This window comes from Panthera tigris, chromosome C2 (assembly GCF_018350195.1).
Source record: "Panthera tigris isolate Pti1 chromosome C2, P.tigris_Pti1_mat1.1, whole genome shotgun sequence".
Lineage (NCBI taxonomy): Eukaryota > Metazoa > Chordata > Mammalia > Carnivora > Felidae > Panthera > Panthera tigris.
Genome location: NC_056668.1, coordinates 90,680,993 through 90,699,045, shown reverse-complemented (window position 1 = coordinate 90,699,045; position 18,053 = coordinate 90,680,993). Strand labels below are relative to the sequence as shown.

Here is an 18,053-nt window from a genome sequence, read left to right as displayed (position 1 = left end):
AATACAACTGTTTACTTCCTTGACTTTTTATTACCTTTCAGTTTTGGTTTTGGGGATTAATTTTATTATAAATACATTTTCCTTAGGTTAAAGAGCCATAACTTTTAGTTTCTATAGCTATCTTAAATGTTTGAAGATATGTAATGTCGAATATAAATTAGAATCGTTAAGTAGAATTGCAAAGAGGAAGTACAAAAAACCAATAAATAGTATAGCTACAAGACAAGAGGTTTACTTGAATGTAAGGAAGGATTTTTGTATAGTTTAAAGATGATATGATTTTTTCCTCCTAAGAGAAGCAGAAATTTACTATCAGAAGAAAGTGAATTCCTTACAAACAGATATAGCCCAGCATTAAGTTGATCTGCTTCTAATTAGGAATGATATAGAGGATACTCCTGGAGTTATGTATGATGATTTTAGGCTGCTTCTAAAACCAACAGTGTTCTATTGAAATGTTAGTTCTTATGTATGAATTTGAGAGGAAATCATCTTAAAGAGGAATACAAAGCGGAACCCTCAAATTTGGTTACTTAGCATTTGATTTTGAAATGACTTTGCAATTAACTCTGAATATATGGTAGAGTGATAAATATGTAGGCACAATCTAATAAGATCTTTAAGAATAAAATTTATGATTCTTTGAGAAAAATCAGTGTTTAAATGATTAAACATAATGCTTAAACTGAGCATGTAGTCAATTATTGGTTGGTAGATTGAGGAATACCTGCATGAAAGATTTTTATGTATTAATGAGCATTTTTTCCAAATAAATATTTATATTATTATTATTTGAATCTTAATGGGATTGGACCAAACCGTTGAATTATTGTTCCATAGGAAAATTTATGGCCTAGCCAGCAAAAACTTCATAAAATTGCATGAAAGAACATGTTCCTGTGAGAAATCTAAAACATTGCCCAAACCTTCATATTCTGGATTAAGTGTTTTAAAGTACCTTAATTTATAGGTCTTGCCTCCTGGGATTAAGTGTCTCATGTTACTGTATGTCTAGTGTCTGTGATGATTGTTTGATCCGTTTATGAGGACAAAATGACTCTAGCCTTTTTCTCTCTGCCAGTAAGCTCGATATGTTCTTTTTTTTTTCTGTCCCAGTACACTACAGCAAGGAATGGCTCATTCTAGTTTTTCTCACCTTCCCCGTACCCCGACTCTCCTATTATTCATTAAATAAGTCATATCTGATATCTGACTCTCTCTCGTATTAGTGTGCCTTAGAAGACACATAAGATGAAAAATGGACAGTTAGATGAAAGAAGAGCCACGTGTTTCTTTGTTCTTCTTTATTAAAAGAATGCATAAACAAGAGAACTCAATGTGCAATGCCACACTTTTCTGCAGGCTATGAGTGTTTATGTAAAATTCTCTACTATGGTCTTCAATCTCAGTAAGCATGTTTAGTTAACGTTATTTTATGTAACTGTGTATGAGACAGATTTTATAGTTTTTCCAGGACAGGATAAGCCAAATAGCATTGATTTTTGTTTTTAGTTTGTTTGAGCTTATAGCAGCATAAATGGCCTTCCAGTGCACAAGTAGAGATTTCCAAGGTATATTATTTTTTTAACTTTTAAAATTCTTTGATTTTTTTACTTTCTTCTATTGAGAGAGAGTGTGAATGGGGGAGAGAGGCAGAAAGAGAGAGAGAGAATCTTAAGCAGGTTCCATGCTCAGCACGGAGCCAGATGTGGGGCTTCATCCCACAATGCTTGGATCATGATCTGAGCTGATCCAGAGTCTGATGCTTAACTGACTGTGTCACCCTTGCTTCCCCAAGGAATTTTATATTTACTATGGCCTCCTGTACTACTAATAAATGTACTAAATACATGTCCTTTTTAAAAAATGTTTATTTATTTTGAGAGACAGAGAGAGGCAGAGCATGAGACAGGTAGAGGCAGAGAGAGAGGGAGAAGATACAGAATTTGAGCTGTCAGCACAGAGTCCAGTGCGGGGCTCGAACCCACAAACTGTAAGATCATGACCTGAACTGAAGTCTGATGCTTAACTGGCTGAGCCACCCAGGTGCCCCACAAATTATATTATTTTCCATATGATTTTTAAATTTCTATATATTAAGTTTTTATACATCTATCAATGTCTTCTATGTGAATATTTGCTTCAAAAGAATTTTAAACATCTATATTTTAAAATTCAAGTGAATAACAGATTGATTAATCATAATTTTCTTATCCTCACTTCTCATCCCACCAGCTACAGTTCCATTTTTCTTACTTCCTTATAGCAACATTTCTTTAAATAAGTGTCCCTAATTGCTGCTTCCTATTTTTTCATCCTATTTTATTTTAAGCCCATTTTTGTCAAGCACTTGCTTAGAACACTTAACCAAAACTATCCTTATCTGGGTCAGTAAATTATTTTCATCTCTAAGTTCATTAGTAAATTCTTAATCCTTATCCTATTTAATCTATGAGCAGCATTTAACAGTGTTGATCACGCTTTCCTCCTTTTTGGGCCCTAGGATATCACACTTTCTTGGTTTCCCCTTACTTTATTAGCCATTCCTTGGAAATCTCCTTTGCAGGCTTATCCACCTATACCCACTCTCTTAAAGGTGGAGTTCCCAGGAGTCAGTCCTTGGTTTTCTTCTGTGTTTCCTTCCTCTTTAGTGATCTCATATCAGCTCTATGTTAACAGCTTTCAACTTGCCATTTCCACTTCTGACCATTTTTTTGAACCCTAGACTCATATGGCCAATTATGTACTCAACATCTCTACCTGGATATTTAACACGCATCTCAAACTATGCTATACTTTTTTCTTAAGTTTATTTCTTTATTTTGAGAGACAGAGAGAGTGTGAGCGGGGAAGGATAGAGAAAAAGGGAGAGAGGGAGAATCCCAAGCAGGTTCCACACATTCAGTGCCCAGAGCCCTACATGTTGCTTAAACTCACAAAATTGTGAGTTCATGACCTGAGCCGAAATCAAGAGACAGATGCTTAAACAACTGAGCCACCCAGGCACGCTGAAACTATGTTATACTTCTGATAATTTCTCCCAAACCTGCTGTGGTACACCACCTTTCAGTAGAAAGGAACTCCATCCTTCCAGTTGCTTACCCAAAAAAAAAAAAAAAAAAAAATCAAAGCATAAAACAAACACAGAAACTCTCTCTCTCTCTCTTTTTTTTTTTTTTTCATAGCCTACATTTAGTCCATTGGGAAATGCTAATGTTTATGCCTTCAGAATACGTCCAGAGTTTGACTACTCCTCACTTCCACCAATACCACTATGGTCTCACTTACCATCATCTCTTGTTTGCAGTATTTCACTAGTGTTGTAACTGGTTTTCTGCTTCTGCCTTGGCCTTCTTACAACTTATCGTCTGCATAGTCACAGTGGGCATCCTAGAATATGCCTGATATGCTTCTACTTTAGGGCCCTATACTAGCTTTCCCCTCTGCTTGGATTGCTTCTCATAGACATCTGCTTGGCTTGACTCTTTCATCTATTTTGCCTTTGCTCAAATATTGCTTTCTTAATTAGGTATATCAGTTTTTTAGAGCTGCTATAATACATGAGTACAAACTGAGGGACTTGAAACAACAGAAATTTACTCTTTCTCAGTTCTAAAAGTCAGAAATCTGAAATCAGTGTAGTGATAGGTATCTCAGTCTGTTCAGGCCACTATAGCAACATACCATAGTGTAGCTGGTTTATAGACAATAGAAATTTATTTCTCACAGTTCTGGAGGCTGGGAAGTCTAAGATCAAATCATGGGAAATTCCCCTGTGTGGTGAGGGTCTGCTTTTCTGGTTCATAGACCACTATCATCTTCTCCCTGTGGCCTCACATAACTGAATGGGTGAGGGAGCTCTGGAGTATCCTTTAGAAGGGAGTCTCTGTTATAAGGGCACAAATCCCATTCATGAGGCTTCACCCTCATGACCTAATCACCTTTTAAAGTCCCCACTTCCAAATACCATCACACTGGGGATTAGGCTTCAACACACAAATTTTGGTGGTGGACGCAGGGAGACACAATCGTTCAGTTTGTAGCAATAGGTTGGTTCCTTCTGAAGGCTCTGAGGGAGAATCCATTCCATACCTCTCTTCCAGATTCTGGTGTCGTTCTTGGCATTCCTTGGCTCATAGCTGCGTAACTCCAATCTCTGCCACCATATTCATATGGCCTTCCTCTTTGTATAACTGTGCCCCACATCTCTCTCTGTCTTTCTCTTATAAGGTCATCTGTCCTTGGATTAAGTGCCCACCCTAAATGCAGAATGATCCCATCTCAAGATCTGTAACTTAATTACTTCTGCAAAAATCCTATTTCCAAATAAGGTCACAATAATATGTTCCAGTTGAGTTTGGGGTAAGGGGAAGCACCACTCGCCCCACCTCATGTGACCTAACTGACCATCTGTTTAAAAATGTGATCTTCATTCCCCATTCTACTTTTTACATCAGGTCCACAATCGCTGGGCCTCAGTGTGTTTTGGAATTTAGACTTTTTGCATTTTAGGAAGATTATATGTTACACACTCTATATAATATACTAGCCTTAGTGGGATTTTGGCCACTGCACCATTATTAAACACATTAATGTTTCTGCAGGGAAACATATGGCTACTTATATGAGGAGATAAAGTATATATGCAACTTACATCAGTTCAGGTTAGATTTTATTCCTCGGTTAGTTTGTGCCAAGTTTAAAGAAAAACTTTGCGTCCTTTTGTTTATTATTTACTTGTTTATTATGTTGTCTTTTTATAATTTTTCTCCCATCTATGCAACTTGTATTACATGAGGGCAGTATCTTTATCTTTTTTATTCCTGATATATCCCAAGCTCTTAGAATAATCATTGGCATGTGGTAAGTGCTTACTACATATGTGAATACCTCTTAATGTTGCTTGTTCCAGGAATGTTCTGGAAATTAGGGCCAGAGAAAACAAGAGACAAAAAAAAATTCAGAAGATATAGAAGGGAAAATGTTTGACATACCTTTTAGATCTGCTGTTGCCTCTCATTTCAGATGTGCCAGATTTCGGGCAAAGAGCCTTGGTGAATGAACATTTGTGAATTAAATAATAGAATTACATAGACAGTTATACTCATTGAAAACACCTTTACACTGATAAATTTTAGGCATGTGAACAATATTTAGTTCTTTTTTTACCAAAGGCTTAATAGCTTTTTGGGAATAATTCAGGAAACAAACTGTCATCTTCTTGGATTTAGGGTGATACAGAATACATGATATACCCTCTATATTTATGTAAGACATCTAAATTTCAAATCTTTTTCACTACTGATTTTCATAATCAACACAATTTCTTTCTCTGTGTCTTTGTGGGGGAATTCTTAATAAAAATACAAATGTATGTATACACTGTAGAGAATTTTAAAAATAAGTTTTAGTCAATGATTAGAGGTTAGATTTTTCTTTTTTTCTCTTTTTTCCTTCCTTCTTCTCCCTCCTTTCTTCTCTTCATTCCTCCCTTCCTCCCTTTCTTTCTCTCTCTCTTTATCTCTTTTTTGAGTAACAGTATGTCCATGCAACAGTTATTTAAAACACACACACAATAATTAGCTTGCTATGGTATGTCTCTATATATTGTAAATATTTGGTAATGACCTAAGGTACCAATTGAAGATGACTAATTTTATCAGTATTTTCAGTAGAACAGCTATATTCTCCTGATGTGAGACTCTCTCTACCTTAATGATTTGAAATACAAATGCACATGTAAAAGCCGTATTATTTTTTCACATGCATCTGGAAAGACTGTTAAGAAAGGATGAATGCTTCTAGGTGTTGATAATAATCAAACCGCGCAATAAAAATTTGACTCTGTTTCAAAGGTAAGTCTCAATCAGACTCCAGCTGACACTGAAATTCATCCATTCACTTCCCCCTTTGTATTATCATTTTGTTTCTACTGAGTCCTTTGGCAGTGTCTTTAAAAAGTACTCCACTTCCTCTCACTTCCTTTTACAGGTAAGCAAACACATAAACACACCAACCAACTAGACAACAGACAAATAAACAAACTATTTTGAACCAGACCTCTACTGTAATTACTAAGCTGTACCTCTGTCTTCAATTAGTTCCAAAACCCTGATCCGGTAGCTTATATAAGGAGCTTCCAGTTACAGATTTGCTCTTTGCCTGATCACTAGGCAGTCTGATTTCCACTGCTACTAGTATTTTTGTGGTGTCCTGGAAAAGGTTGCTAGTTATAAGACTAGAAGTTTGCTTCAAACATCTTTTCTCTATTTGGTGGCTCAATAGCACAGAGCACTATAAGTGTCTAATTAATTAAACTTGATTTAGATGATCCTGGTTAATCTTGTGATCAGTACCATCATCATTTAACTAAATACTAAAAGGTTGCTTCCTGAGCATGCATGATTATTGTTATATAAATCAAATTAATATCTTTATTAATAAGTTACTATATACATTCTTCAAATGTACCCTTGCCGTTTATTTTCTGGGCTTAAGTTAAAAGAGCAGAAAGACTTCCACATTCATCTATTCACATATATTTTGAGCACCTTTCATTGTTCTAGATGTGGGCACAGTGATGAGCAAAACATATAATGTCTTGCACGGAGCTTGCATTTTAATGGAATGTAACAGAAGGGAGACAGACAATTAACAAATAAAACGACACCAGCCTGACAGTATATCAGCGGGTAATCAGTAGTAAGAAAATATGATAGGGTTATGGGTCAGAGAGGGATCTTTAGATACGATTTAGATGGGATTTTTACATAGGTGCCCCTCTTAGAGGATGTAATATTTGACGTGAACCCTGAAGGGTGGAAAGAAGCCAGCAATGTGAAAAGCATAGGAAAAAGTGTCCCTAGCAGAGAAAATTGCAAGGGCTAAGACTTTGCAAGTTTTTGAGGAAGAAAAAGAATGTCAGGGAGTCTGGAATGTTGTGAACAAGGACAAAAAGCTATGAGACAATGAGGTTAAAGAGTAGACTGTGGCTGGGTAATAGAGGGTTTGCAGCCTTAGAAGTTTGCATTAGATCCTAAGTATAATGGGAAGTCATTAGAAGGTTTAAAAAGTAAGGCAGTGACATGAGCTGATTCATGTTTTGAAAAGATCACTCTGGCTTTGTGTGGAGAATAGAAGAAAAGGAGCAGTTTTTTTTTTCCCCAAAAAAAGTTTGTCATATTTGTAGTTTGAAATGTAATATGTTGGAAAGCACAATGACCTGCTTCCCTATGTACCACTCATTGAGATTTAGCCCTTAGCACTTGGCCTATCACTTGGTAAGCATTCAATAAATATAATTAATGGTCTATACATACAGCATGGAATTAGGTTGTTTTTTTTTAAAGGATATATGCCCTGAACAAATGCATAACCAGATCACTTTTAAATGAATTTAAATGTGATGTCTCTCAGATTATAGACTCACCTTTGTAAAAAAGCACATGGAAATAAATGTAAATGGTAATGACAATGGATTTTCATTCAGTCCCTCAAATACTTGAGTGCTTAGCATGTGCTACACACTCTGGCAAATTGCAAATGAAATCAGATATGAACATATTCTTCAAGAAGCTTGCATTAAAGTTCAAAGGCTCAAAAAAAACATTACATGTTTTTGTAACTCTGGTAAAATTTATTTTTATCAATATTAACAGCTAAATTATATAGTCACAAAAATTTGTTTTGAGTTGTATCTAAAGACATGGCGCATTTCATGTTTCCATTGGTACTTCTTTGACAAGTTCAGTTCTAAGTGAGAAACCAGAGCAGTTCTATCTTTCCCTCAATTTACTTGAGCTCCATTTTGTTTTTTCACAAAGTATGATAATATTAATTTTCCTGTTCCTATATATCATTTCTTTGAAGTCACTTTTCTACATAAGTTTTATGTCTAGAACAATAAGAGACTGAAGAGGTTGATCTCAGCTGCAGCTTTGCTATGTGCTGCCATCGTATTCATTTTCTGTGTTGAATATATTATCCCCTGTCCAAGTAAAAAAAAAAAAAAATTGCCCTTCCCTTCCCTTCTTCTATCACTTTCAATTTTCATTCATGTAGTCTTGATTGTTAAATCCATTTTACTTTATTTAATTTTAATTTTTCATTTTTACATCTATTTTTGCAAGACTAATTTTTGAGATTTGCATAGGGTTTATTTATAACTAACAATAATAATTTACATTTTTTTCTGTCATTTCAACATCAAGCAATTTGTACTTTTATATCATGATGGTGATTTTCTGTTTTATTATTTTATTTCCTAAGCAGTTATAGAATAATTATACTTAATAGAATATGCTTAACATACCTTGCATATGTTACAAATATACTGTGTTACCTTCTCACACAATTACTATTTTTTTACTTTTTTTGATGGTTATTTATTTTTGAGAGAGAGACAGACAGACAGAATGTGAGCAGGGTAGGGGCAGAGAGAGAGAGAGGGAGACGCAGAATCTGAATCAGGCTCCAGGATCTGAGGTGTCAGCACAGAGCCCATCATGGGGCTTGAACTCATGAACTGTGAGATCATGACCTGAGCTGAAGTTGGAACGCAACCAACTATGCCACCCAGGTGCCCCTCGCACAATTACTTTTGACTGGGTAATAAACATTTTCCCCCAAAGCCTTTAAAGACAATGCATAAATGGTTTGTGGTATTAAGTAACACAGAAACAAAATTTGAGGTAAACCTGTTTTTTTGTTTCAAGCATAGATAATTGGAGGGATTTTTCTTTTATCTTGAAATTCATAAATTTGCAGTGATACATCTAGATGTTACTCTCATTTGCTTTGGGAGGAACTTGGACATTTAAGTCTATACACTCAGGTCTTTCTTAAATTTGGAGAAGGTTGATTTCATAGATTTTTTTTTCCTTTTTTATGGTTCTGGAATTTCCTTTATAAGTAGATTTGATCTTCTTGTACACCTTCCAGGATTCTAATCAATTCTTTTTTTTTAAATTTTTTATATGTTTATTTATTTCTGAGACAGAGAGAGACAGAGCATGAGTAGGGGAGGGGCAGAGAGAGAGGGAGACACAGAATCCAAAGCAGGCTCCGGGCTCTGAGCTGTCAGCCCAGAGCCTGATGCGGGGATCGAACTCACAAACAGTGAGATCATGACCTGAGCCGAAGTCAGTCGCTCAACCAACTGAGCCACCCAGGCACCCCTCTAATCAATTATTTACATTGTTGTTCTCTTGTTTTTCCTGTGAGTTCTGGGTGAATTTATTGAGTTTGTCTTAAGTTTGTCTTTTGGTTCCCTTCTTTGATTTTCTGTAGTATCCAATCTGTTGTTCACTGTATCTAGTATAATTTCAAATTTGAAAAGCATTATTTTTATCCCAAGCAATTATTTCCGATCATATATTGTTGCATTACTATTACTGCTTGCTTTAATTCCTCTGATACAATATTCTGTTAAGTCTTATTTGGACTGTGAATGAAAATTTCATTTTTTAATCTCTTGATATAAATGCTTCCGATGCATCCAGTGGCTGTGACCCAGCAGACTCTTTCTTTGCACTTTCTTATATTGCAGAATCTTCTCACACATCTGACTTTTGTCAGTAAGTTTGGTCAAAGATTGGAATGTTACCTGCTCACATTGCATTTTACTATTTCCAGATATGCAGAAGATAAGTACAGAGTTAAAACTGTGTGCAAACTCAGAAATAAACATTTTTCCTCTAAATTGTCTCTCTGGACACTGACAGTTCTCCTGCGATGTTCATAGTATGATGAATTTCCCATGCTACACACAAGATGCTAAAGTGCCCGGTGTTTCTATCATACTGCCAATGGCACTTCACTGGCATCTTGCCAACCCCATGCCAGTTTTCTGCTTGCTCTAGCCACTGACATTTGGAATGATCTTTGGTACTTCCTTGAATAGATGCTTCCAAATGGAGCCTACCAGCAACAGTGAAAAATAGCCCATCTGTGTGGAGGCTGGTTGTTTCAGGCTTTGTCTGTTCTCCTCTGCAACTTCATTGAGTGAAGGGATTTTTGTGGAAATCCACCAAAGCCTACTCCACTTACTTCTCAGGAAAAATAACTGTACTCAGAAGTAGCTCAGAAGATTGACCCTCAGTGTTTCCTTTAGCCTATTTCCACTACTGTTAAAAAGCTTTGATGTTTCTGGCTTGGGAGTAGCACCGTTTCTTGGTTTGGGGCCCACATATAAGATTCCTTTTATTCTTATACACAGGTATTCATTTTTAATGAGCATATGGAACAGGGGAGAGTAGACACCTGTGCACATATATAAACATCTGGAAGTCTCAATTTGAATTAATTTTAGCAATATAAACACTCATTTTCAAATTTAAAAATCTGGCAAGAGACACAGCAATCCAATGTGATATGTTTGCATTAAAATTACCATAGAATTCAATTAAGATATTGAAGTAATGTTATAAAGTCTAGGAAATATTGTCTCAATACTCAGAAATAGTTCCATGAAACCTAACAGCATTATGTTTTTCTTTTCTCTTCCGGGTTGTCAGGATGTTAATATTTATTTATTTATTTATTTATTTATTTATTATTTATTTATTTATTTATTTTTTAGCGTTTATTTATTTTTGAGACAGAGAGAGACAGAGCATGAACGGGGGAGGGTCAGAGAGAGAGGGAGACACAGAATCCGAAACAGGCTCCAGGCTCTGAGCTGTCAGCACAGAGCCCGACGTGGGGCTGGAACTCACGGACTGTGAGATCGTGACCTGAGCTGAAGTCGGACGCTCAACCGACTGAGCCACCCAGGTGCCTCCAGGATGTTAATATTTAAATGACAGCAAATGTAAAGTAAATGGTGATAGTTATGAATGTGTTGATTATATGTAACCTTCTACTCTTCAAATTGTAATTTCAGGCAAGAGTAACTGATGTTGCAAGCACAGTAAGGGAGGAGTGCACATCTATGGAGCTTGGTGCTAAGGGTGGTGCATCCCAATGCATTGTTTAGGAACTTGGCTGATTTAATTTTGTCCACCAGGACTTTATACTGTTGGCTGAATTATTAAAATTGTAGTAGGAAGGTTTTTTCTTTTATGGATCATGATTATAAAGTATATTTTAGCTCATATGTCACAAAATACTGTTATTTTATTGTTAAGTCAGCTCCCTGGATTTAAATTCAAAAGCATGAGATTATAGAATAATACCAGTCAGATTGATATTTGAAGGGCCAGTTGAGATTGGACTAAAAATGATAGAATCAAAAAGTAGAAAGATAAAATAGGAAATTGCTCAATTATTACAGTGGAGGTAGACTACTGTTATCAGTGAGTACATCAGCCTTTAGTTCAAATAGAACTAAATTCTATTCATAGAATTCACTTCATTCATAGTTCATCAAATGCCTTTCCTCTTAGCTATTTCCAGAGTTGCTTATCTGTAGTTTTTATTATAGCCAACTTGTCAGTTTACATTAAGAGAAAAGAACGGACTTGCTTCTTTTACAACGTGATACTAAGAATTTGCCATTTGAAAAATCTGAATTAGTGACCCCTATCACTTGGGGCATTTATTTTATCAAGCTTACCAACCTTGCTCTGAACATTTGTATTCTGTACTTATGTTCTATTGTCTAGCAGTAACTAGCATAAATATGTAATTATATGTTTTGTTTTTTTGTAATTGATTTCAAAACACTCTATTATTATGGTGCTGTTTGAATTGTGTTTACTATATCAACATAAACATATAAATTGAGTCAAATTATTTGCTTGGTTAACTGCAAACCACAAGTTATTACAGTGTTGTCAGTTTCAAAATGTTACGTGAAAATAAAAGCATTTATTTGATTCCCTTTGTTCAGACCTGAACCTCAAAAACTTTGCATTATTTCCTATAGAATATTAGGCACAACTTTTGGACAAGCAGTAGATATATACTGTAGCACCATGCAAGGACCTCACATAACTAAGCATGCTTTATAATTCTCACAGAGGCTTGTGGCTTATTTGTAGGTGATAATTTATGTTAAATTCCAAAATAATTTTCCCTTTGCCTAAACCTCTGACTTGTCCAGCATACACAGAAACAACTTTACAATTAGAAAATTTTAGGTATTGGTGCTCTTGGGTGGCTCAGTCGGTTAAGCATCCCACTTCGGCTTAGGTCATGATCTCACGGTTCATGAGTTCGAGCCCCGCATCGGGCTCTGTGCTGACAGCTCGGAGCCTGGAACCTGCTTCAGATTCTGTCTCCCTCTGTTTCTGCCCCTCCTCCGCTCAAGCTCTCTCTCTCAAAAATAAATAAACATTAAAAAGACAAAAAACAGAAAAAAAGAAAATTTCAGGTCTTTTTATTTATTTTTTTTTAATTTTTTTTAACATTTATTTATTTTTGAGACAGAGAGAGACAGAGCATGAACGGGGGAGGGTCAGAGAGAGGGAGACACAGAATCTGAAGCAGGCTCCAGGCTCTGAGCTGTCAGCACAGAGCCCGACGCGGGGCTCGAACTCACGGACCACGAGATCATGACCTGAGCCGAAGTCAGCCGCTTAACAGACTGAGCCACCCAGGCGCCCCAGGTCTTTTTATTTAAAACAATGAGCATTCCTCATGACATTTCTTTATGATAGGTAACCCAATCATAATTTAAATTGATGTGTTAGTCTGGTAGGCAATAAAATTGTCTATAAACAATCTTTTATATAATCTATTTTATAATCTTTTCTTTAACTGGTTCTCTTCAGGGTTTTAAATAGACAAACTAAAGATGTGTGATTTTTCTAGCTTCCTTTAGCCACCTGATTCTACCACCTGCCTTTAGTTTCCTGCCTCCTCTCCTGCTGACCACCATTGTCTGCCCAGGTGTGTGCCTTTCTCTTCATTCTCCATCTTTGCTTCTCTGCCTCTAGTGAATGAAAAGGGCAAATTTAAATTCACATCCAACGTTCAGAGCCAGAACACACAGAATATTTCATTTTATAATACATGCATTAAAAAAACATTGCATTAATAATTGACAAGACATGACTGAATTACCTTGCATTTCCATGAAAGAAGAAAAGAGGCTCTGAGGAGTTCAATTGATTATTTTAATCTTTTTTTCTTGATCTTACAGTTCTCTTCTCCTTGTATACCTACAATTTAACTAAGAACAATATATATGGGATTTTGTGAGAAATCTCTGTCAAATGGGTAAAAGGACATTCTTCGTAATGCGAAAGCAACTGTGAAAGAAGTTTCTTTTCAGTTTATTACAAATGCAAAAGCAAGTCTCTTTGGGGACTGGCAGCTCAGGTGTGTGGGTGTGTGATATTTCCCCCTTAATGTTTCTGAAAAGAAGTGAATTGAGGGGAGTTCACTATAGCATTCTCCATATGAGTCCAGGTCTTGATTTTGTGCTATATATGAGCTAGAGATCATGAATGATCTTAAGATATTATATCATTACATTCTAGGACATCAACTATAACAACTAGAACAATAATCTTCACATTCTATTTTAGTATAGTCAAACAGAAGATATACATAGGAGCAAAAAATATAATTTTTCTTTTGTACTAGACATTCTTTAGTTAAAATTATCCATTTATAAATATATGGGGCAGGGTAAATTTGTAATGAAGACTCTCTTATACCATTCATTCATTGAATGGTAGTAGTTAATGAGCTCGTATTATATGGCTCCCGGGGATACCAAATAAATATACACTGTTATCATTCTAGATAAGTTCAAAATCCAGTGTCAAAGACATGTAAACAATATTAGCAGGAAGGAACTATATAAAATTAGTATTTTCATGGTAGAAGCTGAAGAAGTAAGTAATAAGTAAGAGCTTTAAAGATAAAAAATTGCAGGTTTATTTAGAAAGAACATTTCAGGGGGCGCCTGGGTGGCTCAGTCGGTTGGGCGGCCAACTTTGGCTCAGGTCATGATCTCGCGGTCTGTGAGTTCGAGCCCCACGTCAGGTTCTGTGTTGACAGCTTAGAGCCTGGAGCCTGTTTCAGATTCTGTGTCTCCCTCGCTCTGACCCTCCCCTGTTCATGCTCTGTCTCTCCCTGTCTCAAAAATAAATAAATGTTAAAAAAATTTAAAAAAAAGAACATTTCAGAATGAAGACTTGATGTCAATAAAAGCAGAGTGATGTAGAAGTGAACAGGTTAAGGAAATAAAGAAATGCCCAGTATGGCTGAAACTCATTTGTCTGGGAAGCTGTGGCTAAGAAAAGGGCAAACCAAAGTTATGAAGACTAACCATATCCTTTGTATGCCACAAAATCCTTGCTAGAATGTACATAATATTAGATAGTATTTGTTTATATATCACTCAGCAGGTTATAGGTAGTTACATATTAACTGGCTCCTTCTTTATCTTGATTCTGTGAACAATAATTACTAAGTAAATATAAGAGAACCAAATATTGATTTCTTTATATATAGAAGTCAACCACTTAGGGAATTCAGATATTCAAAAGGTACCTTCTCGGTCTGTTGATGTACTCCTGGCCTTGCACTCTGAGTCTAGCACCCAGCCCTGGCATGCCCCCTGGATCAGGCCACTGGCTTTCTTGTGGCCATCTTCCTTAAGTACTCAGTCCGGGAAGGCGACAAGAAGACCCTGAGTGAAAAGGAGCTGAAGGAGCTGATCCAGAAAGAAAGAGCTCACCATTGGCCTAAAGCTGCAGGATGCTGACATTGCAAAGCTGATGGACTGACAGATGACCTGGACAGGAACAAGAACCAGGTGGTGGTGAACTTCCAGGAATATGTCTCCTTCCTGGGGGCCTTGACTTTGATCTACAGTGATGCCCTCAAGGGCTGAAAATAAATCAGGAAGGTGGAGACACCCTCTACTGGGCCTGCCTAAGCCAAATCCAGTGGTGTTTTTTTTGTGTTGTTTTTTGTCAAATAAATATCCTTTTTTTTTTTTTTGGTCAAATTTAAAAAAAAAGCATTATCTGATCATTACTTAATTGATACTATCTCTTAGAGGCACTATTTTTCTATTAAATAAGAAAATAAGAAAAACAATTTCTGTTATCATAAGAGAATGTTCCTTTAAATATTAAATTGCTGGGAAAATACTAGTAAATGGAATTAGAAATATTGTAAATGAATTCCATAATACCACCAATTAGGGTTTTACCCAGAATGGCAAAGGTAGCTTCAATATAAATTGACTTTATAATGCAATATTTCACTCTTTGAAATAAAAATTTAGTAATGTTAATAATCATTTCTAATACAATTGAGAATAGTAAAATATTTTTGGCATGTCGTGATATACACTAAAACCTTAGCTAACATTAAAACTATAAAGATATTATGTACAAAAGTCAAGAACTAAACTAGGGTGCCCATTATTATTAATAGTAAAAATTGCTTGGGGTGCCGGGGTGGCTCAGTAGATTGAGCGTCCAACTTCAGCTCAGGTCATAATCTCATGGTTCGTGGGTTCGAGCCACGCGTCCGGCTCTGTGCTGATGGCTCAGAGCCTGGAGCCTGCTTCGGATTCTGTGTTTCCCTCTCTCTCTGCCCCTTCCCCACTCGTATTCTGTCTCTCTCTCTCAAAAATGAATAAACATTAAAAAAATTTAAAAAATAATAAAAACTGCTCTTTAAGGTCAGCTAGGGAAGCAAGATATGAAAGAGAAATGAATTATATATATATATACACACACATATATATATGAAGAGAAGATATATACAATGTATATCTATATATATATATAGAGAGAGAGAGAGACATAAAAGTATGATTATTTGTATATACATATTTTCCCAATAAGTCCAAAGGCATATGCTTGGTGGCCAGAGAAGAACAACATCAACGAAGTGAAAATTCAAAATCATTCCTATGTTCCTGCTATGTTAATGTCAAAAACAAAAAAAAAAAACAAAAAAAAACCCCAAAAACGTTAACAACTTGGAACTAAACTTAGCAAGATATGTCTGGGTTCTTTAAATAAAATTTTAAATACTAGTTTTATATATTTAATTTTGATCAAAATGTCAATAGTTGTTTAGAAGTTTTGGGGGTAAAAAAAAACACCAGACAGGACTATTAAAGGAAAAACAAATATTGACAAAACTATGAAACTAGTTCTACCAGATATTGAAGAATTTGCAAGGCACCAACAATTAAAATATTATGTAACTGGAAGTCAAACTAGTAGAATTTAATACACTACCACAAATTAGAGGCTATCATAGATCAAATGGACAAAAGTAGAGTTAAAAAATTGGTTAGATATTTCAGAATTGTGATTTTAATTCATAGCTTACCCAAATAATTTCAGATTCATTAAGGAGTTATTTTTTTTTAATCTTCAAGATATAGAGACTAAAATAAAAAGAAAATAGCATATCCATTTGTCAAATTAGTAAATAAATGCAACACAATATACCTGTGGTAGTTAGGATAAATGAAAGAATGCACATTTCTAGAAGGGATGTAAATTCATATAAGCATTTTGGAAGACAATTTTACAATATACATCAAAAAACTTGAAAGTTTGAGTAGCCTGGCTGGCTCAGTTGGTAGAGCATGTGACTCTTGATCTTAAGGTTGTTAAGTTCAAGTCTCACATTGGGTGTAGAGATTACTTAAAGATAAAATCTTAAAAACCTTAAAATTTTATGTTAATGCTAACCAGTAATTTCTGATGATCTAATAAAATATTTTAATTCAGAAATAAACTTTTATATACAGGGTAGGGTAGAATTATTTTTACAGCACAGAATTATCTGTAATGTAATCTAAAATATATATACTGTATGCTTTCAAATAAATTAAAAGTCATAAAAATAATTAAAGGAAATATGGCAAAATTTTAACAAAGATCACATCTTCAGTGGAGTCCTTGGCTTTTTTTTTTTGAATTGCATAACAGTTTTGCATATGTGTATAATTTTTTTTCAATGATTATATGTTACTTTTAAAATTAGGGAAAAATTTACTAAAATTGTAGAAAAATTAATAGAATAATTAACAATAACTATATAACTAAAAATTAATAGAATAATTAACAGTAGAAATTGTTGAATATGTTTGAATATGGAGGGAGAGGGAGGGGTGACTAAAGAAATAACTTTAAAAAAAAATTTTTTAATGTTTATTTATTTTTGAGACAGAGAGAGACAGAGCATGAATGGGGGAGGGGCAGAGAGAGAGGGAGACACAGAATTGGAAGCAGGCTCCAGGCTCTGAGCCATCAGCCCAGAGCCTGATGCGGGGCTCAAACTCACGAACCATGAGATCGTGACCTGAGCTGAAGTTGGACGCTCAACCGACTGAGCCACCCAGGCTCCCCAAGAAATAACTTTTAAAGTCAGATATAATATCAGATAAAAATATCATTAGCAAAAGAAAAACACTAAAAATAAATTTGAATTCTGAGAATATAAAAAAGCAGATAAAATGGCAAAGACTTAAATATATATGACAGAAGGTTTAATATATATGAGATATTTACCTTTTCTCAAAAACATCAGTGGGTAAGGTAGTAAATGTTCCAACCAATATATACATAAAGGCCATGAACAGACAATTCACAAAGGAGGAAATACAGGGATTAAAAAAAAAAAAAGTATATGTAACCTGGTTTACAATCAAACAAATGAAAATTACAACAGCAAGAAAGAGTCATTTTTTACATTCCTTTTTTTCTTTTATTTATTATTACTTTTTAAATGTGTAGTATAATTAACATATAGTGTTATATTAGTTTTGGGTGTACAATATAGTGATTTAAACAATTCTACATATTACTCGGTACTCATCATGATATGGATACTCATTAATCCCCATCACCTATTTTCATCTGTCTCTCCACACACCTCCTACTCTGATAATCATCAGTTTATTTTCTATAGTTCATTGTCTGTTTCTTGGATCTCTCTCTCTCGGTTTCCCTTTGCTTTTTTTTTTGTTTGTTTGTTTCATATATAAATGGAATTATATAGTATTTGTCTTTCTCTGACTGAGTTATTTCACTTAGCAGTATACTCTCTAGCTCAATCCCTATTGTTGCAAATGACGAGATGCCATTCTTTTTTTTTTTTGGCTGAATAATATTCCATTGTGT

General features: G+C 35.1%; 1 protein-coding gene and 1 pseudogene across 18 annotated transcripts in view; both read left to right on the top strand.

Annotated features, from left to right (window-relative positions):
- The window catches only part of NAALADL2 (N-acetylated alpha-linked acidic dipeptidase like 2), a 1,331,477-nt gene that overhangs the window by 440,017 nt on the left and 873,407 nt on the right, over nucleotides 1–18,053 (top strand). The gene's annotated exons all lie outside the window — the stretch shown is intronic.
- LOC102972672 lies at nucleotides 13,767–14,808 on the top strand (annotated as a pseudogene).